Source organism: Bombina bombina, chromosome 6, assembly GCF_027579735.1.
Source record: "Bombina bombina isolate aBomBom1 chromosome 6, aBomBom1.pri, whole genome shotgun sequence".
Classification (NCBI taxonomy): domain Eukaryota; kingdom Metazoa; phylum Chordata; class Amphibia; order Anura; family Bombinatoridae; genus Bombina; species Bombina bombina.
The window spans coordinates 303,871,637-303,897,376 of NC_069504.1; positions in this window are offsets into that span (position 1 = coordinate 303,871,637).

A 25,740-nucleotide genomic window follows, 5' to 3' on the forward strand; every position below is an offset into this window, starting at 1 on the left:
TCCTAGCCCTTAGTGACTAATAATAATAATAATAAATGGAAAAAAGTAATATGATTGATGCATATTTTTAATTTTCGATTGTTACATTAATCTATTTTATTCCCTTAAAATTGTAAAAAAATAAATAATGACTTCAAAGAATATCTTAAGCAAATCATTTAACATTTTCGTTTCCATTCCCCCTCCCCCCCCATAGATTTCTTCTTTGCTTTTTGCCTGCACTCTAAAATACTTAAAAGTCTAATTTTAAAAGGTTAGGCAGAAGTGTCCATCTTTAAAGTTCAGTTATTAAATTATATTGTGAAAGTCACTGTAGCTGGGTCTTGAAAATGCATAATGTAATGTAGATGGATAATGTGAGAATGAATACATTGGCTGTGAATAATGTATCCACTGCAAAAAAGTATTGTAATGTAGAGTTCTGTCTTCATTAGACATGGGAAGGTTGATAGAAAGAATACAAATTTAAAAGAGATTCAATATACTAGTAAATGAAAAGAATGCTAATATGTCATCTGCAGACGATGATCAGTTGCTCTTAACTATTTTGATGCTGGTTATTGTTTACTTTGTCTAAATTTACAATAATTATTTCCCTGCATAAACTATTATTTTAATGCTCAAAACACATGGATTGTTTATCATATAGTTGCTTCTTTAAAATCATTGCAGCATATTGAACAAGAATAAAATGCATATAAGATATTCACATACAGAAGACATTTTAAAATTCCATGTTTTTTTTTTTAAAGACATCTTATTGTATGTGAACAGTATATATTAAAATAAACAATAAAACATCATCGGCTAGATTAAGAATTTTGCGGTAAGAGCGGTGCGGTACTAACTTGCAAGTTATTGTCACCGCTCACTTACCTACAGCGCTGGTATTACAGGTTTACAAAAACCCGGTGTTAGCAGGCAAGAAGTGAGCTTAGAGCAAAATTGAGCTCCATACCGCACTCCAATACCAGCGCTGTGGTGAGCTGCGGTAAGCTGGTTTTACGTGCTCGTGCACGATTTCCTCATGGACATCAATGGGGAGAGCCACCCCCAACATCGCCAACACCTACATTATACTTATTAACCCCTAATCTGCCGCTCTGGACATCACCACCGCTATAATAAACATATTAACCCCTAAACCGCCATACTCCCGCATCGTAGCCAATCGGAATTCAAGGGACGCCATCTTGGATGACATCATTTAAAGGAACCTTCATTGTTCAAGAAGACGTTGATTGAAAAGGATGCTTCGCGCCAGATGTCTTGAAGATGGACCTGCTCCGCGCCGAATGGATGAATATAGAAGATGCCGTCTGGATGAAGACTTCTGCCCGGTTGGATGAAGACTTCTGCCGCTTCGTTGACAACTTCTGCCGGCTTCGTTGAGGATGGATGTCAGATCTTCAAGAACTGTAAGTGGATCTTCGGGGCTTAGTGTTAGGCTTTTTTAAGGGTTTATTGGGTGGGTTTTATTTTTAGATTAGGGTTTTGGGCAGAAAAAGAGCTAAATGCCCTTTTAAGGGCAATGCCCATACAAATGCCCTTTTCAGGGCAATGGGGAGCTTAGGTTTTTTTAGATAGGATTTTATTTAGGGGGTTGGTTGTATTTGTGGTGGGTTTTACTGTTGGAGGGTTGTTTGCATTTTTTTTTTTACAGGTAAAATACCTGATTTTTTGGGGGCAATGCCCTGTTAAAGGGCCTTTTAAGGGCTATTGGTAGTTTAGTTTAGGCTAAGTTTTTTTTTTATTTTGGGGGGGCTTTTTTATTTTGATAGGGCTATTAGATTAGGTGTAATTCGTTTAAATATCTGATAATTTATTTTTTTATTTTGTGTAATTTAGTGTTTGTTTTTTGTAATTTAGTTAATTGTATTTAATTTATGTAATTTATTTAATTGTAGTGTAATGTTAGGTGTTAGTGTAACTCAGGTTAGGTTTTATTTTACAGGTAAATTTATATTTATTTTAGCTAGGTAGTTAGTAAATCGTTAATAACTATTTAGTAACTATTCTACCTAGTTAAAATAAATACAAACTTGCCTGTGAAATAAAAATAAAACCTAAGATAGCTACAATGTAACTATTTGTTATAGTTGTGCTTGCCTCATGAGGCCCCCTGGCCCACTGGGCCCCTGAAAGGAGTCACCCTATTCACCCCTGATGGTGGCCCTGGACAGTAGACTGGTATGAGAAAGAAGATTGATAAATGGAGTGACAGTAAATGGGAGTGAAAAAGAAATGAGACAAATACAAATTTTGAAAGACATGAAACTTCCATTAGTCACAATCATAGGGCTAGATTACAAGTGAAGGGCTATTGATAGCGCTAAGAGTGTAAACACAATCACAAGGTTGTAGTGCTCTTTATGCTCAAATCCATATTACAAGTGGAGCGCTATAATAATTATAGCAAATACGTTTGTGCGAACTTGCTTTAATTTATGCTCCCCATATATTTAAAAAAGTGCAATAGTTTGTTCAATTACAAACTTTGTCCTATGATAGAAGTTATATAAATAGACAAACAGATTGCATTGGCTTTTGTTTTACACACAGTTTACATACTTTTGCATTACATTTTATCAGCTCATGAAAAAAATGCAGGTGTTGACATAGGGCTTAGAGACCCTCAAGAACCCTTAATTTAAAGATTAAAATCTCTGCTTTTAAATAAAGACTCTGTATACTGTAGGTTTTAATAACCGGATGATCACTGCAGTAATAGTGATCACCTGGCGTGAAAAATGTGCATTTATCAGAATAAAGACTCATGGGAGCCCCTTGGTGCACATCAAAGTTTCTTTCAGGAGGCTGCTGTCCAGCAGTCTCATATGCAAATCGGATGATACTCCTCAACCAAAAAGAAAGAGAGGTAGCCGTAGCTTTCTGACCCTTACGTTTTCCAGGAAAAAATTAGAAACAGAGAAGAAGACTGACGAAAGCCTTTAGTTGCTTGTAAGTAAAACTTCAAAGCATGGACTACGTCCAAATTATGTAGAAGTCTTTCCTTCTGAGAAGAAGGATTAGGACACAAGGAAGGAACAACAATCTCCTGATTTAATGTTCCTGTCTGAAACAACCTTAGGAAGAAACCGCAGTTTAGTACATAAAACTACTTTATCCGAATGGAAAATAAGGTAAGGCGAATTGTATTGCAATGCCGAAAGCTCAGACACTCTTAGAGCTGAAGAAATAGCAACAAGAAATAAAACTTTCCAAGATAACAACTTAATATCTAAGGAATGCATAGGCTCAAACGGAGCCCCTTGAAGAACCTTAAGAACTAAATTCAGACTCCATGGAGGAGTAACTGGTTTGAACACAGGCCTGATACTAACCAAGGCCTGACAAAAGGATTGAACATCTGGGACATCAGCCAGATGTTTGTGTAACAAAATAGATAAGGCAGAGATCTGACCCTTTAGGGAATTTGCCAATAAACGCATCTCCAATCCTTCTTGGAGAAAAGACAAAATTCTGGGAATCCTAACTCTACTCCATTAGTAGCCCTTGGATTCACACCAATAAAGATATTTACGCCATATCTTATTGTAAATCTTTCTAGTTACAGGCTTACGCGCCTGAATCAAGGTCTCTATGACCGAATCAGAAAAACAGAATTAAGCGTTCAATCTCCAAGCAGTCAGCTTCAGAGAAATTAGATTTGGATAAAGGAATGGTCCTTGAATGAGAAGGTTCTTTCTCAATGGCAGTCTCCAAGGTGGCAGGGATGACATGTTCACCAGATCAGCATACCAAATCCTGCGAGGCCACGCAGGAGCAAGGAGGATCACTGATGCCTTCTCCTATTTGATTCGAGCAATGACCTGAGGAAGAAGAGCAATCGGGGGAAAAAGATATGCTAGGCTGATGGACCAAAGAACTGCTGGAGCATCTATCAGTTCTGCCTGAGGATCCCTGGACCTTGCTCCATATCTCAGGAGCTTGGCATTCTGCTGAGATGCCATGAGATCTAACTCCGGCCAACCCCATCTGAGAATCAGATTGGAGAATACTGCCGGATGGAGTTCCCACTCTCCTGGATGAAAGGTCTGCCTGCTCAGAAAGTCTGCCTCCCAGTTGTCCACCCCTGGGATGTGAATCATTGACAGATAGCAAGAATGGGCCTCTGCCCACCTGATTATCTTGGCTACCTCGGTCATCGCTAAGGGACTCCTCATTCCTCCATGATGATTGATGTAAGCCACTGTCGTTATGTTGTCCATCTGGAATCTGATGAACTGGGCTGAACCAACTGAGTCCACACTCCCTGAGCCTTTAAGGAACCCCATACAGCTCCCCACCCTAGAAGGCTGGCATCTGTTGTCACAATCACCCAGGATGGTCTGCAAAAGCATGTTCCCTAGGATAGATGATCCAGAGACAACCACCATTGAAGAGAGTCCCTCGTCTCCTGTTCCAGGGTTATTCAAGGAGACAAATATGCATAATCTCCATTCCACTGCCTGAGCATGTTTAACTGCAGAGGTCTGAGGTGAAACTGAGCAAACAGAATGATGTCCATTGCTGCCACCATCAGTCCGATTACCTCCATACACTGGGCCACTGACGGCCGAGGATTGGACTGAAGGGCTCGACAGGTATCTAGAATCTTTGATTTTCTGACGTCTGTCAGAAAAATCCTCATAGGTATAGAATCGATTAGAGTTCCCAAGAAAGTCACCCTTGTCTTCGGGATTAAGGAACTCTTTTCCAGATTTACCATCCACCCGTGAGTTCTCAGGAAGGAAAGTACAATGTCCGTATGAGACCTTGCTTGTTGAAAAGATGGCACCTGGATTAGAATATCATCCAGATAAGGTGCCACCGCAATGCCCTGCGGTCTGAGAACCGCCAACAAAATCCACAAAATCTTTGTGAAAATTCTGGGTGCCGTGGCCAGGCCGAAAGGAAGAGCCACGAACTGAAAGTGTTTGTCCAGAAAGGCAAACCTTAGGAACTTGTGATGATCTCCGTCATAAACTGACCCTCCTGGATCAATGGAAGAATGGTATGAATAGTTTCCATCTTGAATGACAGAACTCTGAGAAACTTGTTTAGACCCTTGAGGTCTAGAATAGGTCTGAAAGTTCCCTCCTTTTTGGGAACTACAAACAGATTTGAATAAAACCCCTGCCCGTATTCCTGTACAGGAATGGGAAAAATCACTCCCAGAGAGTAGAGGTCTCTTACACAATGTAAGAACGCCTCTCTTTTTATCTGGTCTGCAAATAATCTTGAAAGAATAAATCTTCCTCGGGGAGGAAAATGTTTGAACTCCAGTTTGTATCCCTGAGACACTATTTCTATAGCCCAGGGATCCTGAACGTCCCGCACCCAAGCCCGAACAAAGAAAGAAAGTCTGCCCCCTACCAGATCCGTTCCCGGATCGGGGGCAAGCCCTTCATGCTGACTTGGATTCAGCAGCAGGCTTCTTGGATTGCTTACCCTTGTTCCAAGACTGGTTGGGCCTCCAAGTGGGCTTAGATTGCAAATAGTTTTCCTCCTGTTTAGAGGAGGAAGATAAGGAATTGCCCTTGAAATTTCAAAAGGAACGAAAATTACTTTGTCATCCTTTCTGTTTGCTTCTCTTACCCTGAGGACGGAGATGACCCCTACCTCCAGTGATATCAGACATAATTTTCTTTAGTCCAGGCCCAAACAAGATCTTTCCCTTGTAAGGAATTGCTAAAAGCTTAGACTTAGATGATACGTCCGCAGACCAAGGTTTTAACCATAAGGCTCTGCGGGCTAAGATAGAGAATCCTGAACTTTTAGCTGCCAATTTAGTAATTTGCAGAGAAGCATCTGTAATAAAAGCATTGGCTAATTTCAGAGCTTTAATCCTATCCTGGATCTGCTCTAAAGAAGTCTCAGTCTTAAGAGATTCGGACAGAGCATCAAACCAATAACCTGCCGCACTAGTGACAGTAGCAATGCACGCAGCTGACTGCAATAGCAGACCTTGGTGAACATAAATCTTTTTAAGTAGACCCTCCAACTTCTTGTACATCGGATCTTTAAAAGCACAACTATCCTCAATGGGAATAGTAGTTCGCTTGGCTAAGGTGGAAATAGCCCCTTCCACCTTAGGGACCGTCTGCCAAGTTTCCCTGACAGCGTTGGCTATAGGAAACATCTTTTTGAAAATGGGGGATGGAGAGAAGGGAATACCTGGTCTCTCCCATTCCTTGGAAACAATCTCCGAAGCTCACTTTGGAACCGGAAAAAACTCTGAGTAAGAGCGAACTTCAAAATATCTATCCAATTTACTCGACCTTGCAGGAGTGACCACTACTGTAGAATCACAGTCGTCTAAAGTGACCAAAACCTCCCTGAGTAACAGACGGAGGTGTTCAAGTTTAAACCTGAAAGATGCCACCTCTGAATCAGTCAAAGGTAACGAACTCTCAGAGTCTGAAATTTCTCCTTCCGATAGGACCTCTACACCCTCCATCTCAGATCCCTGGACTACATGGTTGTCCCTCCTTTTTACGTTTGCCTTGAAGCATAGGAAAAGCAGACAGTGCATCAGAAACTGTGGAAGACATAAGTGCAGCTATGTCCTTTAAAGTAAATCCAGTAAGAGTAGAAGTACAGGGCACTGCTTGAGCGGGCGTTAAAGATTGGGACGCTTGGGGAGAAAGCTGCGGCATACTCTGCATCTCATCATTAGACTTCTGAGAAGCATCCGCCTTTGAAAAATTTTGAGCATGAAAAATGTTCTCTTTATAACTTAAAGCCCTCTCAACACATGAGGGACAAAAAAGAACTGGAGGTTCCACATTGGCATCCAAACACATAGCGCAAGTAACATTTTGCACAGCTTCTAAATCCATTTTAGAGAACAGACAGTATTGAACAATTTTTTAATATCCAAAAAAAAAAATGTTACTGGCCCTTTAAATATTAAAACTGAACAATTTTACTGCACAGAGTTGTAAAATGGAAAACAAACTACTTATTAAACTTGAAAAGAAAATAATAAGATACTGTGTCTTTAAAATTTAAATGCAACTATTTTTTGCTAAGTAAAAAACGTTTTTAACATACACTTATACACCTCTATGCCTCAACAGCTCTGCTGAGGCGACTACCTGTCACCCGGTCTCGCTCCTGATGTAGAAGGACAAGACTCAAAGACTTTAACAACCGCTTGCTAGTTTGAAATAAAACATACGGTCTTAGAGCAAAGAAAGGACGTCACTGTCCTACAGATGAACCGGAACCTTCTCTGGATGCCGGGCTATTATGAACAGCTCAGAGAAGAGAAAGGACGTCACTGTCTGTAATAATTGACTAAGTTCTTTGCCTTATCCTTTGTATAGCTGTGTCTTTTCACACTTACATAACTCCTCCCCAACAAGCAGTTTAAATTTCCCTCCTACTCATACCAAATTGCTTGATTGTTGAATCCAGCTTCTCACCCTCTAACCTGCTTGCAACTTTAGAGACAGACGCGGCTCACCTCTCTTCCTAACGCAGGACCGGAACCGGCAAGCTGTGACGTCACACGCCATCGCACACGCTGCAATTTCCCCAAACTCTGCAGGGGAACTTCGCTCTGTCCGGACAGACCTCACCCTTTACTTTTACTAGTAAGTCTCAAAAGCGCTTCTTTCAAACTCATACCGAAGTAACTTACGATCATTCAGCAATTACTCCTGACATGTCTCAGAATCTTAGTTAGGTTGCCTTCATATGTAAATGCTCTATTCAACCTATATTCTTAAGAGTTCAGATTCAACACCTAATTGCTGCATAAATCTCATTAACCCTATTTGTTGCCTTAAGTTGTACACTATGTCTGCTGCCACCTATGATTAGATATGGTATGTCTACAACTTTAACTTGCAATTGCTTGTTGTTTTTATGTGGGAACCAGTTTGTCAATACTGAGTGGGGCTATATGCTCTGAGGTCTCAGCCATTGTCACTCCTATCCTTATATTAAAGTGAATTGTATCTAATGATTCTGATCCTTGCTGCCTTCCCTCACTTACACAGAATCACTGATACATTCACAACACTCCTAAACCTGCAGTTGTGGTCCTAAAAATTCCCTCTCTCCTTTACAGGGGTGAGATTACCTTCACAAGTAAGGATGATGATCCGTGGACTCATTGTGTCTTTAAAAAGAAACACCTATTTATAAGACGTTAATCCCTAGTTTTTGTAAGAGTTTACACAAAGACACGCATACACACTATTGTTTACAAACTTATTATAATAAAATTTGCACTTTTTTATACTTTTTATTGTACAGTTCTTACATGTTATGATATGAGATATATATAAAATAATGGTATAGTGTGAATCTGCTGGGTCTACTGATAAACACAATATTTATGTGTTGGTTTCTCATAAAAAATGACCTACAGTAAGGGTTAAATTGGTTCAACATCTAGAAACTCCAAAACAACTCAGCACAGGGGTGGAAATGGCTCAGCAGTTAAAGGGTTAAACTAGTTAAGTATTTTTTGGTAGATTACCTTAGGATCTTCATTTAAGTGTCTTAAAAGCTCTTACCAAGATTACAAGTTTTGTGCTATACTGGGTGCGTAAATAACGCAAACAAAAGAGCGGTATAGAACTTTCCATAGCGCTGCCATTACAAGTTACTGAAAAGCCTTCTCTTGTTGTGCGGTATGGTGCGATAAGCTCAATACTGCACAAAACCCAAGGCCTGACTTTACGTGCTCGAGCACACTTAACCCCATAGACATCAATGGGGAGAAAGTGTCAGAAAAAAACACCTGCGATTGTCATAATGCAACCCCATTGATGTCTAGGGGGAAAAGAAAGTTACTTTAAATTAGGGTTGCACCAATACCATTTTTTTAAGACCGAGTACAAGTACCGATACTTGTTTTCAAATACTCGCCGATACCAATTACCGATACTTTTTTTTTTATGTCATGTGACAGTTTACCAAGCACAATACAGACTAATTATTTAAGATTCCTTCTTTATAATTATGAAGGACTGTAGCTCAAAAGACATTATTAATAAAACAGGTTTTATTTGTCACAAAGTTCATAGAACATGTTTAGAAATAAAAATATTACAATAAAATATATTAACAACAACAATAAATAACAAATATAAAATTGCAACCAACCAAAAGTGCCATACAGTAAAAAATAGAACAGAATACTGTTTAATCATGGGGAACAACACTATGGGCTAGATTACATTTGACTAGTAAGCTTTACCAATGCTCTCATTACACGTCCTACTCCATTAAAGGATATGGAGTTGGAAATGTGAACAGAGCATTGGTAAATCTTACCAATCAAATGTAATCTAAATCTAGTCCTATAATTGCAGGATGAGTGTTCATTGGGATTAACATTAATTTTTCCTATGAGTACTCTTCCTACAATTTTATAAGCTAAGATGTTCCTCAGAGTACAGTATGTTTTGAACATAATTGTGCAAGATGAGAACTAGCAGTATAAAAGGCAATCTAGAATAATTTTTCAAAAGTTAGTGGCAAGTTCTTTTTAACCCCTTAATGACCACAGCACTTTTCCATTTTCTGTCCGTTTGGGACCAAGGCTATTTTTACATTTTTGCAGTGTTTGTGTTTAGCTGTAATTTTCCTCTTGCTCATTTACTGTACCCACACATATTATATACCATTTTTCTCGCCATTAAATGGACTTTCTAAAGATACCATTATTTTCATCATATCTTATAATTTACTATAAAAAAATTATAAAATATGAGGAAAAATGGAAAAAAACACACTTTTTCTAACTTTGACCCCCAAAATCTGTTACATATCTACAACCAGCAAAAAACACCCATGCTAAATAGTTTCTAAATTTTGTCCTGAGTTTAGAAATACCCAATGTTTACATGTTCTTTGCTTTTTTTGCAAGTTATAGGGCAATAAATACAAGTAGCACTTTGCTATTTCCAAACCAATTTTTTTCAAAATTAGCGCTAGTTACATTGGAACACTGATATCTGTCAGGAATCCCTGAATAGCCATTGACATGTATATATTTTTTTTTAGTAGACATCCCAAAGTATTGATCTAGGCCAATTTTGGTATATTTCATACCACCATTTCACCGCCAAATGCGATCAAATACAAAAAATTGTTCACTTTTTCACAAATTTTTTCACAAACTTTCGGTTTCTCACTGAAATTATTTACAAACAGCTTGTGCAATTATGGCATAAATGGTTGTAAATTCTTCTCTGGGATCCTCTTTGTTCAGAAATAGCAGGCATATATGGCTTTGGCGTTGCTTTTTGGTAATTAGAAGGCCGCTAAATGCCACTGCGCACCACACGTGTATTATGCCCAGCAGTTAAGGGGTTAATTAGGGAGTTTTTAGGGAGCTTGTAGGGTTAATTTTAGCTTTAGTGTAGTGTAGTAGACGACCCCAAGTATTGATCTAGGCCCATTTTGGTATATTTCATGCCACCATTTCACCGCCAAATGCGATCAAATTAAAAAAAACGTTAAATTTTTCACAATTTTAGGTTTCTCACTGAAATCATTTACAAACAGCGTGTGCAATTATGGCATAAATGGTTGTAAAAGCTTCTCTGGGATCCCCTTTGTTCAGAAATAGCAGACATATATGACTTTGGAGTTGCTTTCTGGTAATTAGAAGGCCGCTAAATGCTGCTGCGCCTCACACGTGTATTATGGCTAGCAGTGAAGGGGTTAATTAGGGAGTTTGTAGGGAGCTTGCAGGGTTAATTTTAGCTTTAGTGTAGAGATCAGCCTCCCACCTGACACATCCCACCCCCTGATCCCTCCCAAACAGCTCCCTTCCCTCCCCCACCCCACAATTGTCCCCGCCATCTTAAGTACTGGCAGAAAGTCTGCCAGTACTAAAATAAAAGGGTTTTTAAAAATAATAAAACATTTTTTAGCATATTTACATATGCTACTGTGTAGGATCCCCCCTTAGCCCCCAACCTCCCTGATCCCCCCCAAAACCGCTCTCAAAGCCTCCCCTCTGCCTTAATTGGGGCCAGTTTGCAAAAAAATATGGTTTTTTTTATTAGTTTGCCCGGTTTTTCTGTAGTGTAGCTTCCCCCTCCCCACAGACCAACCCCCACCACCTAACTGATTGTATTTTTTCTCTAATTTGTTTATTTAATTTCAGTGCTTGTTTTCATTTTCCTACAAAAAAATTTCTGTGTGTAGCGGTTCCCACCCGCTCCCTCCCCGTGCACGCGCCCGCCCCCACCCTCCCGTGCACGTGCACGCGTCAGTGCGCGCCCCCTCGCATCCCTGCCCACGATCCCGCCCCCCTCCACATCATGAGGGCCATCGATGGCCGCCACCCGCCTCCCGGTCCGGCTCCCACCCACCAACTAAGTAAGCCACCGATCTCCGGTGCAGAGAGGGCCACAGAGTGGCTCTCTCTGCACCGGATGGCTTAAAAATGTTATTGAAGGATGCCTCCATATCGAGGCATCACTGCAATAACCGGAAAGCAGCTGGAAGCGAGCAGGATCGCTTCCAGCTGCTTTCCACACCGAGGACGTGCAGGGTACGTCCTCAGGCGTTAACTGCCTTTTTTTTGAGGACGTACCCTGCACGTCCTCGGTCGTTAAGGGGTTAAGGAACAGAACAGAAGCATCTCTGTATGTTCAGCTATAAGTCTGTTTTTGCTATCAGTAAGGAGGTTCAACTTTCCACACTACTGCATGGGGCAGAAAGATATTTTTGGGGCATTTTAGCCAGAGCTGGAAATCTCAGTTTATTAACTGCCCAGTACTTCAGGGGTTTGTCTGAACGCAGTACAGTGATCTCTCCTACAATAATACAAATAAGAGCAATTTGTATTGCCAGAACTGTAGTAAACAATTTTTAGTTTAGTCTCCACTCCAGCTTTAAATTAAATGGGAACATGCAGTTTGAAAAAAACACCACAAGATAGCATATAGGTAGTAAGTGGAGGTATCGGTTTAAGTATCGGTGCATTTGCACGAGTACAAGTACTCATGCAAGTACTTGGTATCGGTACCGATACTAGTATCGGTATCGGTGCAACCCTACTTTAAATCCTAACACCCTAACATAAACCCTAGTATAAATATCCCTAATCCACTGCCCCCGACATCGCTGACACTAAATAAAATGATTAACCCCTAATCCACCACTCCCTGACATCGCCAACACCAAATAAATGATTAACCCCTAATCCGCCACTCCCTGACATCGCTGACACTAAATAAACCTATTAACACCTAAACTGCGGGCCCCCACATCGCTACTAATAAAATAAATCTATTAACCCATAAACCGCAGGCCCCCACATCGCAACACACTAAATTAAACCATTAATCCCTAAACCTAACACCCCCCTAATTTTAAATTAAGTTTACAATATAACTATCTTTAAATAAATAAAAACTTACCTGTTAAATTAAAAAAAACTAAATTTAAACTATAATGTAACCTAACATTACTTTTTTAGGGGACATTCAGCTCTTTTGTGCCCAAAGCCCTAATCTAAAAAAAAAACTCACCCAAAAAAATATCAGTTCCACGCCACTGGGATGAAGATAGAAGAAGCCCCCGCGATGGATGAAGACTTCTCGCCGCCTGGATGAAGATGGATGTCTGGACTTCAGAAACTGTGAGTAGATTTCCTAGGAATAGTGTTATTTTTTTTTTTTTTTGGTTGGGTTGCCATTTTAAGTGCAATGCCCATACAAATGCCCCTTTAGAGACAATAGGTAGCTTAAGTTTTTTTAGACTGGGTGGGGGGGCTGGTTGGTTGGGTGGGGGGTTTTACTTTTAGGGGGGACTTTTTTTAAGGTAAAAGAGCTTATTGCTTCAGGGCAATGCCCTACAAAAGGCCCTTCTAAGGGCTATTGATAGTTTATTGTTAGGTTAGGGGGTGTTTTTATTTTGGGGGGTATTAGATTAGGTTTAATTGTTATTATTTCGGATAATTTGTTTATTATTTTTTGTAATCTTAGAGTTTTTTTATTTTTCGGAAATTAGAGTTTTTATTTTTTGTAATGTAATTTTTTTAATTTTTTCTGTAGTGTTAGGACTTTTTAAATTTGTAATTTAGTTCTTTTATTTTTTGTTAATTTTATTGTTTTAAAATAGTATTGGTAGGTTACTTTATAGTGTAAACTTTTTTTTTTATTTCACAGGTAAGTTTTTATTTATTTAAAGAAAGTTATATTGTAAATTTAATTTAAAATTAGGGGGGATTAGGGGTTAATAGTTTAATTTAGTGATTTGCGATGTGGAGGGCCGTCAGTTTACGGGTTAATAGGTTTTGTTTAGTAGTTGCTATGTGGGGGGCTGGCGGTTTAGGGGTTAATAGATTTATTATAGTAGTAGCGATGTGGGGGGGGGCGGCGATATAGGGGTTAATAGCTTTATATAGTATTGGCTATGTGGGTGGGCGGTGGATTAGGGGTTAATAAATGTAATCTATTAGTTTTGGCGGTTTAGGGTTTAATAAGTAGTTCATGGGTGTTAGTGTACTTTGTAACATTTTAGTTATGAGTTTTGTGAAACATTTTTGTTTTGCAAAATCAATAACTACTGATCTCAGGTATGGATCACGGCGGTATAGGCTATAACGGAAGCATTTTAGCCGGACCGCACAACCTGCAATACAGCGGTATGGAAATCCCACACTCAAACGTCATTTTTTTGAGTGCGGAATGGATCCTTGCATTACAGGACATTCACTAAAACTGAAAATCCTACTCCATTTAATTAATTTCTTTAAAACCCTTTGCCCTTCTCTGTTGATTTTCACTAAGCTCACTCTTCTTTAGTACAGAGATGACCAGCTGACAGCCCATGGGCCAAATTTACTATGTATTATCGGTATAGTATGAGGTCTAGAATGGGATTCTTCCATTTCAATGCTCATGACCAAATAACAAGCCAAATTTGAAGATTTTTTTTTCGCCCAATCACAGTTACTGAGCAGCTCTTGTGCTGTATTTAAAAATCCAACCCCGATGCTGTACCAGCGAGTGAAGTTGATGTATGTATGTACACATAGGCATGTTGGAGTACACCTTTAGTCCCCTAAAAATAATACAGATCATAGTAGTTCAACATTTGTTTGCTTACATTCTGCATAATTTTTCACATAATTCTAAAAGTCCTCTCTTTATTTATACCTGGAGTTTCTAGTATGTCATTCCACATATATAACATCAAAACATCTATACCCAGACACACCTTAACCCATTTATGCCGGCATCAAAGTGTTTACATCGTGATGTAAACACTTGCTGTAAAACTGAAACTACTCAATCGTCAATGAAATCACAAGATTTCTAGACCAGGATTTGATCATTGGGGACTGCCTAGGCGAATGGTAAAAAACAAGTACATTTCCAGCTACTCACAGAGAGTATGTCCATAAATATTGAGAGCAGGGTCCGGTAATAAAATGTATTGCAGTGAGGGATCTACAGTTTCTAAAAATAAAGATGAAAGTCACTCACCCATAAATACACGTGCAAAAACTTGACAGCTATGTGCCGATACACTCCCGTAAGGCAAGCATCCACTTTACGGGCCGAGGGGCTCCACTTGCCCTTCTATTGCTCCATGAATGAATGCTATATATATTTATATCAACACAATTGGATATTACATATGTGTGGATTAAGCTTGTTAAGGGTTAAAAGGGGTGTGTTTAACACTAAGCAATAACCTGTTTAAGTGTTCTTTTTAAATGGCACTAATTTGTGTCTTTTTAGGTATATGATTACAGCTTTTGCCGAAATGCGTAATACCGTTTGAGCAGCTCTGCTCCTGTGTCTATAATTTTTAATGTTTTGGAATTAAGGGCTCCATGTACTAAGCAGACAGCGAGCTACCCGCAACAAATCTCGCGTCAAAACTCGCAAACTGATATGTACAAAGTCGTCAACTATGTTCAAACTCGCATCTTTAAAATTGCGAGTGTACTTATCTGCCAAACCTCGCTACCTCTCCATTTTTCACTGTAATTAGACACATTTCACCACCAACTCGCCAAAATCGAATGTACTAAAAAATCTATTTGTCCGCTCGCGACAATTTCCGCTCCCACCTCGTTATTTTTGCCTCGCCACCTTTTAGGTGGCGGGCAAGGTACAAAGCAATAGGAAAGTCACTCTAGACGCCAGTCTAGACATATATAAAAGGCAGTAATATCAGCATTGTACTTACAGCATAACTGGCGTCTAATTTGTCTCTCATTTCCATGTACATAAATTGCGCCCAATTTGTCGACTGTAATTAAAGAGTAATCTATATTTTAAATTTGTATATCTTCTATTAGGAGATTGAGGCTACTCATGTACAGAATGTCTGTTGACTCCCTATAACAAACCACAGACCAGTCAAGTACGTTTCAATGAAGCTCACCGAACTACCAGGGGGATAATTGCTGATGCAAAAAGTGAAGATTCTTGGATTTTGAAGTGGTTTCAGATCAAGATGAATCCATATCCAAATTGTAAATAAATATTACAAAAATAATGCTCTGTAATCACTCTTCAAAATTTTTTGAACAATAATAAAGTTGTTTAGATAAGTTGAACTTTTATAGGAGCAAAATTCTATTCCCGCGACTACTATGATGTTCCTGACACCTTGCATGTCACGTGTTAATAATTGGCCAGACAATTCAACTGAAAGTTAAGTACATCAGCTTAGTTGCGGCGAGCGAGGCGTCAAATTTATCAATATTCCGCCACTGCTCGCGGCGGGCTAGGTGTGTCTATTTATTGGGGGATTATTAGTACATAGCGACAGCGGACACCATTTCACCCGCGGCGAGTAATGGCGAGTTTATCCGCGTCTACAATGACGGATGAATTGACGGCTTAGTACATGGAGCCCTAAATGTGTTATTTTTTGAAAATATGATTGTTTTTTTTTCTTTTTTCCTACGTCTACGCCTCCAGGCTGATTCTTGATTGCTTCAAAGGGGGAGGCTGCAGGACGCCATATAAGGTAGGACGCTTCAAGCCGTCCTAATGGCATTAAAGCCCAGCACTGTTAGGATGGCATGACATGTCCTAACTGCGTGAAGGGGTTAAACTAACAGGTAGTTAATTTAGTGATTTGCGATGTGGAAGGCCGGCAGTTTACGGGTTAATAGGTTTTGTTTAGTAGTTGCTATGTGGGGGGCTGGCGGCTTAGGGGTTAATAGATTTATTATAGTAGTAGCGATGTGGGGGGGCGGCGATATAGGGGTTAATAGCTTTATATAGTATTGGCTATGTGGGAGGGCGGTGGATTAGGGGTTAATGAATGTAATCTATTAGTTTTGACGGTTTAGGGTTTAATAGGTAGTTCATGGGTGTTAGTGTACTTTGTAACATTTTAGTTATGAGTTTTGTGAAACATTTTTGTTTTGCAAAATCAATAACTACTGATCTCAGGTATGGATCACGGCGGGATAGGCTATAACGGAAGCATTTTAGCCGGACCGCACAACCTGCAATACAGCGGTATGGAAATCCCACACTCAAACGTCATTTATTTGAGTGCGGAATGGATCGTTGCATTGCAGGCTAAAATGCTTGCGGTATAGATATACCGCCGCTATTTGTAATATGGGAGACCTGCCATTCCATGCGCAATGGCAAATTATTTAGCGGTATAGCCGTATTGCACCATGCTGCAAAACTTGTAATCTTGATGTGTTTTGCTTTAAGATATATACATTTCTAATTGATTGTGTTCAGCAAATCTGTTCAATGATTAATGTCCCTTTGTCATATAAATGAAGAATAAAATGCAAATTTTAAATAAAACACTGTACATTTCCTCTGTAAAATCATTTTGATCTCTTGCATTCTTTTTTGTATCACTAATGAGTACAGTTATAAATAAAAATTAGTGTGGGGTGGTTTTTTTCCTCTAGATACAAAAACAAGCAACATGTTAATGAGGCTTTTTTTTCTTTTAAAAAAAATATTCATATATAATATATATACGTACATAGCTTTATTGATATTACAAAAATTGCCTTCAAATATATTTACAAAAAATAAATAAATAATATAACAGAGCAATACATTTCAAGACATTCACTAAAACTGAAAATCCTACTCCATTTAATTAATTTCTTTAAAACCCTTTGCCCTTCTCTGTTGTTTTTCACTAAGCTCACTCTTCTTTAGTACAGAGATGACCAGCTGACAGCCCATGGGCCAAATTTACTATGTATTCTCTGTATAGTATGAGGACTAGAATGGGATTCTTCCATTTCAATGCTCATGGCCAAATAACAAGCCAAATTTGAAGATTTTTTTTTCGCCCAATCACAGTTACTGAGCAGCTCTTGTGCTGTATTTAAAAATCCAACCCCGATGCTGTACCAGGGAGTGAAGTTGATGTATGTATGTACAGATAGGCATGTTGGAGTACACCTTTAGTCCCCTAAAAATAATACAGATCATAGTAGTTCAACATTTGTTTGCTTACATTCTGCATAATTTTTCACATAATTCTAAAAGTCCTCTCTTTATACCTGGAGTTTCTAGTATGTCATTCCACATATATAACATCAAAACATCTATACCCAGATACACCTTAACCCATTTATGCCGGCATCAAAGTGTTTACATCGTGATGTAAACACTTGCTGTAAAACTGAAACCACTCAATCGTCAATGAAATCACGTGATTTCTAGACCAGGATTTGATCATTGGAGACTGCCTAGGCTAATGGTAAACAACAAGTACATTTCCAGCTACTCACAGAGAGTATGTCCATAAATATTAAGAGCAGGGCCCGGTAATAAAATGTATTGCAGTGAGGGATCTACAGTTTCTAAAAATAAAGATGAAAGTCACTCACCCATAAATACACGTGCAAAAACTTGACAGCTATGTGCCGATACACTCCCGTAAGGCAAGCATCCACTTTACGGGCCGAGGGGCTCCACTTGCCCTTCTACTGCTCCATGAATGAATGCTATATATATTTATATCAACACAATTGGATATTACATATGTGTGGATTAAGCTGGTTAAGGGTTAAAAGGGGTGTGTTTAACACTAAGCAATAACCTGTTTAAGTGTTCTTTTTAAATGGCACTAATTTGCGTCTTTTTAGGTATATGATTACGGCTTTTGCCGAAATGCGTAATACCGTTTGAGCAGCTCTGCTCCTGTGTGTATAATTTTTAATGTTTTGGAATTAAATGTGTTATTTTTTGAAAATATGATTGTTTTTTTTTCTTTTTTCCTACGTCTACGCCTCCAGGCTGATTCTTGATTGCTTCAAAGGGGGAGGCTGCAGGACGCCATATAAGGTAGGACGCTTCAAGCCGTCCTAATGGCGTTAAAGCCCAGCACTGTTAGGATGGCATGACATGTCCTAACTGCGTGAAGGGGTTAAACTAACAGGTAGTTAATTTTTTCTGACATACTGTAAATATATAAATGTTTCCATTAGGATACAATGGTCACCAACTAATTATCATAGAGGGAATTGACAATGGCCTATGGCTTTTGAAATATGGTTATCTAGACCATAGGTAGTTCAGAAATTAATAAGACTTGAATGTTTGAACTCCCTTAGGTGAACATTAATTTATTGAAGTAATAAAAACACTATATTTCAGGGGCACTGTCTGGGCGGCAGCCATGCTTGGATGCCAAACTAGGAGCTCCTAATATCATTTAAATAATCTGACGATTATCTAGGGGTACAGGTGGCCTCTATATTGCATTATTCTAGAATAAGAATTAAGAGAAGATCCTGCACAATTTGATTAAATTATAACTCTACTCATCTCTTTTGGAGCCAAATTCTGGACCATTAGCAATCCAGGCGGTGGCCTGGACAGTCTTATAACATCCCCCGGCTATCTGAGTACAGCAGTTAATCTCAAACTGCTATAACTGGGCTCAATGTTTCTCTGCCTAGTACGTCTTCGTCACTTTTTTTAGATGATAGATCCTGAGATGCACAACATAGGGCTCACTTCCATGGAGACGTTAAAAATGGAGCTATAAGATACCGAAGTTGCTGGCAGCTAAAAGTAATTTACGGCTCCATTTTAGTACCAGGTTTCCATTTAAATATTTTGTGCATTGCGTGCAGTCGCTCTTTTCGTGTAGGTGTAAGTTGACATTGTGTTAATGCTTACATCCAACGTTGGATTTCTTGAAGATCAATTAGTTGCTGTGCTTCTTATCTGTGATCACCTCTAAACAGAAACGAAAACAAAGTTAGATTTATTTTTAAAACATATTTTTTACATATAAGCAAATACTATTTTTTATTAGAATTATATTTTTCACTTTATGAATATATGTTATATGTATTGCTGCCCTATGCATAGGTCTAGATTAAATTTAGTGGATATATATGCTTGCATATATTTTTATATGTAAATACATACTGATATTTCCATAAGAACATAATTGCAACTATTCCTATACATGGGACAACAATAAATATTACATATTTCAGTTTTTTCCTACATTGAAAGTTCCTTCTTCCTCTTATACATCTAGCTGAGCTGGGTGTAATTTTTCTCAATGTATCGAAAGCCTCTGACAGTGTATTAATGGTTTGCGCTTTCATTGGAAACCTGGTATAATTTATAGATTAACGACTTCTAATACTTTCTATGGGACACAAAAATGTTTTCGGCAGCCGGAGTCTGGTTGCCAAAATTGCGGTATAATGTGCCATTGGAAGCAGTCAATAAACGAAATTGCTTCCGACAGCATATTTATCGGTTTGCGGGCGTACACAACCCAATTACGGCATAATGAAAACGAGCCCATATTCAGGCCTACAGTTATGGCAACAGTGGATAAATGGGAGAGCCATGTGCAGCAAATGCTGGCTCAACACTTTCAGAACCTGGAGCAAACACTCAGTGCTATGCCTAATCTATCACCTGTACATTCCGTTTATGATAATTACTTGATAACAGGGGCCACGACTGGCGAATCAGAGACTGCACTTAAAAACAACTTGGATATCACCAGGAGGTTTTTGGGTGAGCATCTAGCAGTAACCTCCTGCCTCCTTTACTTTACCCTATTCTCAATCACCTTCAGAGCAATCCTTAAGGGCTTCTATTAATTTACTGGAGATACTAAAATGTAGCCATCAAGAAACCAATTTGTTTCTAGTCTTGCATTCCACTGGACCAGACTTGACAGTAGGCAGGCTCCTTGTGGAGACAATCTTGGTTCTTCATGCAACTGCTTCAGTCTCATGCCTGGGGAACTTCCCAGTTTCTGATACAGTCCCTTTTCAATGACTCACGATGGCAGAGGTGTAAGTAATGGAGCTGGAAATGGCATGATACAATTGGAAATATTATAGGAGCTGCAACGCTTAGTTCAAATGTCAATCAGGTTTTGCCATCTGAATGCCTCAAAGTCTTGAAAGTAGGGCAATTCCTAGGTGATAATCACAACATACAACTCTGGACTCGATCTGATATGGGTTAAATATTTGTTCTATTGGGACTGCTTCTTCTGCTTTGTCAGGCCCTTTTAAGGTTTATTTACATCATATGTCATCCTATGTTTTGTTATAGTTTTCTATAAAGAACAAACAGTTATTTATGTACTATTCAGCTACTCTACCTTTTGGATGACATAATAATACTAACCAAGTATTAATGAGTGAACATATACCCTCACCCTTAACAATTTCATTGTATTTAGTGTGGTGCATATTTTTCTCTCAAGCAGTTACCTGTAAAATGCATTACCCCCACCTATATCCTTATTGTAGCATATAACCTAGTTTATTATAGCACACATATACGGCAATCCTTGTATAGTTTGATAACCTATGCACTAGCGAAGCAGTCTATATCAGGACAAGACATTGCTTATACTTATTTTTATTAGGTATGATGAACACCTTCATTAGTCATGATATAGTTAAGTAAATGCTTAATTTTTATTTTCAGTGCTCATTGTCTCATTTTGTGTTGCTCCCTTAAAATTTACACTGCTTTGGTAATGTCCTGCCAATACCTGTTACTTAGATTATTTAGTTTAAAAGTTGAAACTTTTATTTTTCTTACTTCAGATTATATAGCTGGCAGTTTTCCTATTTTGTCAGTGTCTGAGTTTAGCTTTCCTCAAAGTGCTTTAGATTGTAGTCACATTTTATTCTGTAGGCTCAGTAGCCTGCTTCAAGGACGTTTACATTTTTCTGTCGCTGTTTATATATCCTCTATTATGTAATAATACTATGATATGGCACATTCCTCCATAACCATTTCTGATCTATAATTGTTTTTCAAGTGTCTTTAGCACTTACTTTTGTTACTTCAGAGTTTATAAAGGCTTCAAAGCAGGTTTTAATCTAAGTGCACCTTATTGTATTCAATGGTCCAAAAGAGGCCCCAAGACCTACCCTAATTCCTCCAGTTATCTCAGTCTCACAGGTTGTTATAGGTCAAAGATTAACCTTCAAATTCGAAGGAGGATAAATACATACAAATATTCTTAGTATATTTTCATTTAGCTTGTATCAAAGGTTTCAGAGCTATTTATATTGATTAAGCATTTTTCAACTCTTTCAGCTACTCTTTGTCATGAAACCTTCCGCAGATGGGACAAAGGCATGGTAAAAAAATAATAAAAATGTACATTTATGTTTTGTAAGGACGAATAAAGCTCTTTTGAATGTAAACAAAACTAAAGAAAAATAGATGCATAAACACAAACCTACTCAATATTTAAATCATAAGCACCTCCCCTTCTTAATACTGGCACCAAAAAATTCAAAATTTAATTTGTTGTACTATAAAATAACTGTCATAATTAAGTTTTACAATAAAATTAATATCATGTCACTGTGACTGAATGGAAGTTTCACAACCTCAAGTCCTTGACATCTTATATGTGAGACAATCTACAGGAGTTATTAATTATTTTATGTAATTAAATGGCCTATCAAGTTTTCACAATTTTCATAGGTATATGAAATATTACAAGAATCACAAGTATCATACTTCAAAACATTCTTTTTGCCATTCTATAAATGAGTTACCTTAAACAATGGCTTTACAATTGCTTAATTATCTTAAACTTTTTATTAACCAGTAGAACTTTCAAAAATAAAAAATATATTATTCTTTTATTCTTCTTGTTAATTTTGCTAGTATCTTTTTTTTTTATAAATACCATCATATATCACAGGAAAAGGAAGAAAGGAAGTGCATTTTGTTTTCTACCATTTTTAATTAGGACATATAGGGCCAGATTACAGTTACGCACAAGCACAATTTAAGTTAACACGGAGCTGTGGTTAACTGTTTCCTGAAACAAAAAAGTATCACAAAACACATCAAAAATACATTACAAAGTACAGTTACACTCATAATAACACCAATAATATATTTATGAAATATTTTTTTTTTTTTAAATCACAAAAAAGTTATAAAGGCTCAAAAATATGAGGTCTCAGGCAGGCAAAGGGCTTTAACATTGAGATACATACACATACATGTCTAAAGATTTATATTTATGTCTATATATGCGTACATATATATTTATTTATTTACAGGTGTATATATGTATTTACAGACATATATAAACATATAAACACATAAATACAAATGTTCACATATATAGACATATATATAAGTGCATTGGAGCCCTTTCCAGTTAAGTAGATGAAAACATGTAAAAACATATTTATGCAATATGCTTGTTTGTTAATTGCGCTAGAAGTAAGCTTTTTGCGCATGTCCATTTGCGCTTGTATTACAAGTTGAAAGTAAGCTGTTTTCGCTCACACACTAACCCGACGAGTATGAAAAGCCAAACTTACAATTTTGCTTTTGTGATAATGTATTCCCCCCTAGAGGTCAATGCAGCAAAAAAAGTGGGGGGGAAAAACTAAATATCCGCTTGCACGCTAACCAGACATTAAAATATGAATATTTCATATTGAAATGTTTTCCACATAGAAGCATATGTTCTACGTATACATATATCTGATGGTATTTTGGTAAATAATAATAATAATAATAATAATAAAAAAAATAATATATATATATATATATATATATATATATATATATATACAGCATATATTTATATATGATTATATATAGGTAAAATAGGTAAAGATATATACATATACTGTATATATATATATATATATATATATATATATATACGAATGCAGAATTATTAGGCAAGTTGTATTTTTGAGGATTAATTTTATTATTGAACAACAACCATGTTCTCAATGAACCCAACAAAACTCATTAATATCAAAGCTGAATAGTTTTGGAAGAAGTTTTTAGTTTGTTTTTAGTTATAGCTATTTTAGGGGGATATCTGTGTGTGCAGGTGACTATTACTGTGCATAATTATTAGGCAACTTAACAAAAAACAAATATATACCCATTTCAATTATTTATTTTTACCAGTGAAACCAATATAACATCTCAACATTCACAAATATACATTTCTGACATTCAAAAACAAAACAAAAACAAATCAGTGACCAATATAGCCACCTTTCTTTGCAAGGACACTCAAAAGCCTGCCATCCATGGATTCTGTCAGTGTTTTGATCTGTTCACCATCAACATTGCATGCAGCAGCAACCACAGCCTCCCAGACACTGTTCAGAGAGGTGTACTGTTTTCCCTCCTTGTAAATCTCACATTTGATGATGGACCACAGGTTCTCAATGGGGTTCAGATCAGGTGAACAAGGAGGCCATGTCATTAGATTTTCTTCTTTTATACCCTTTCTTGCCAGCCACGCTGTGGAGTACTTGGACGCGTGTGATGGAGCATTGTCCTGCATGAAAATCATGTTTTTCTTGAAGGATGCAGACTTCTTCCTGTACCACTGCGTGAAGAAGGTGTCTTCCAGAAACTGGCAGTAGGACTGGGAGTTGAGCTTGACTCCATCCTCAACCCGAAAAGGCCCCACAAGCTCATCTTTGATGATACCAGCCCAAACCAGTACTCCATCTCCACCTTGCTGGCGTCTGAGTCGGACTGGAGCTCTCTGCCCTTTACCAATCCAGCCATGGGCCCATCCATGTGGCCCATCAAGACTCACTCTCATTTCATCAGTCCATAAAACCTTAGAAAAATCAGTCTTGAGATATTTCTTGGCCCAGTCTTGACGTTTCAGCTTGTGTGTCTTGTTCAGTGGTGGTCGTCTTTCAGCCTTTCTTACCTTGGCCATGTCTCTGAGTATTGCACACCTTGTGCTTTTGGGCACTCCAGTGATGTTGCAGCTCTGAAATATGGCCAAACTGGTGGCAAGTGGCATCTTGGCAGCTGCACGCTTGACTTTTCTCAGTTCATGGGCAGTTATTTTGCGCCTTGGTTTTTCCACACGCTTCTTGCGACCCTGTTGACTATTTTGAATGAAACGCTTGATTGTTCGATGATCACGCTTCAGAAGCTTTGCAATTTTAAGAGTGCTGCATCCCTCTGCAAGATATCTCACTATTTTTGACTTTTTTCATTTGCCTAATAATTCTGCGCTCCCTGTATATATATATATTTATATGGACTGAGAGATTGATATATAGGCGCAAAACAGTACTTATAAATAAAAATTAATCAGTTTACATTCATGATATTAATCAATAAATTAATACAATAAAAACTCATATAGGAATATATATTGTAATGATGTCCGGTAACTGAAGTCTCAAAAGTAGTCTAAAAAAGTTCCCACGTGAAAGGAATTTCTTAATGAGACAAACTTCAGGTAAGTTGGTGTGCCCACACAGGGTCGGCTCCAGAACGAATGAAATGGGGGGGGGTGGCATTTTTTTTCATGAGGGGGCACGCATTTACAAAGCATGTATGAGAGTCAAAATAAGAGCAGACCTACATATTCTGCAGGAAAGTGTAGCTTCTGGCTGGCTTTTCCCCCACTATTACATTTGGAGAATATGTGCTAAATCACTAGGTAAAAGAATAAATTCTAAATCCTATGCAGTGCACTAAAACAGAGCCATTAAACTTGAGACCCCCAGTGTAATAGCTCCTTAAAAACAATTTGCCCCTTAATCACCATGATCCAAAACCTTTAAACTCATTCTCGAATCTCAATCATGTCCCCTAAACAACCATGCACCCCAACCCCCCCAATGCAATTAACCCTTTGTTTGCAATAGCAGTGAGAATACTAGGTTTTCAGGTACTAGTAATTTTGTAGATTAGATTTAGCTATACCTGTTTACAATAACTAACGGATATCAGGCTACTTAATACAACCTATGTACTGTGAACCTATAAGAATATGATTGTATCATATAAATATAAGTTTATAAATGACTACCGGCTTTTATCAACGCCTCAAAAGTGCACTGTGATCGATAGAAGTCAGTAGCCATTTATAGACTTATATTTATATGATACAATCATATTCTTATCATGGTCTATTGTTTAAGAAAATGAGTAACTCACGATAGTTAGGTAAAATTAATAGGGTCCAAAAAGTCTCTAATTAACTTCCAATTCCAAATAAGAGGTTAAGACACGGAGCTCCTTGCAGATGTGTGATAAGACCTCACAGTCTAACCAAACACATCTGATAGGGACACGTGTAATCAAACAAACGCAAGGAAGAGTCACAGGGAATTTTGATTGGCTACTCCGGCGCCTGATGCAGGCAGCTGGGAGCGTGCGAATACATACCTGCATCAGATGCCGGAGTAGCCAATCAAAATTCCCTGTGACTCTTCCTTGCGTTTGTTTGATTACACGTGTCCCTATCAGATGTGTTTGGTGA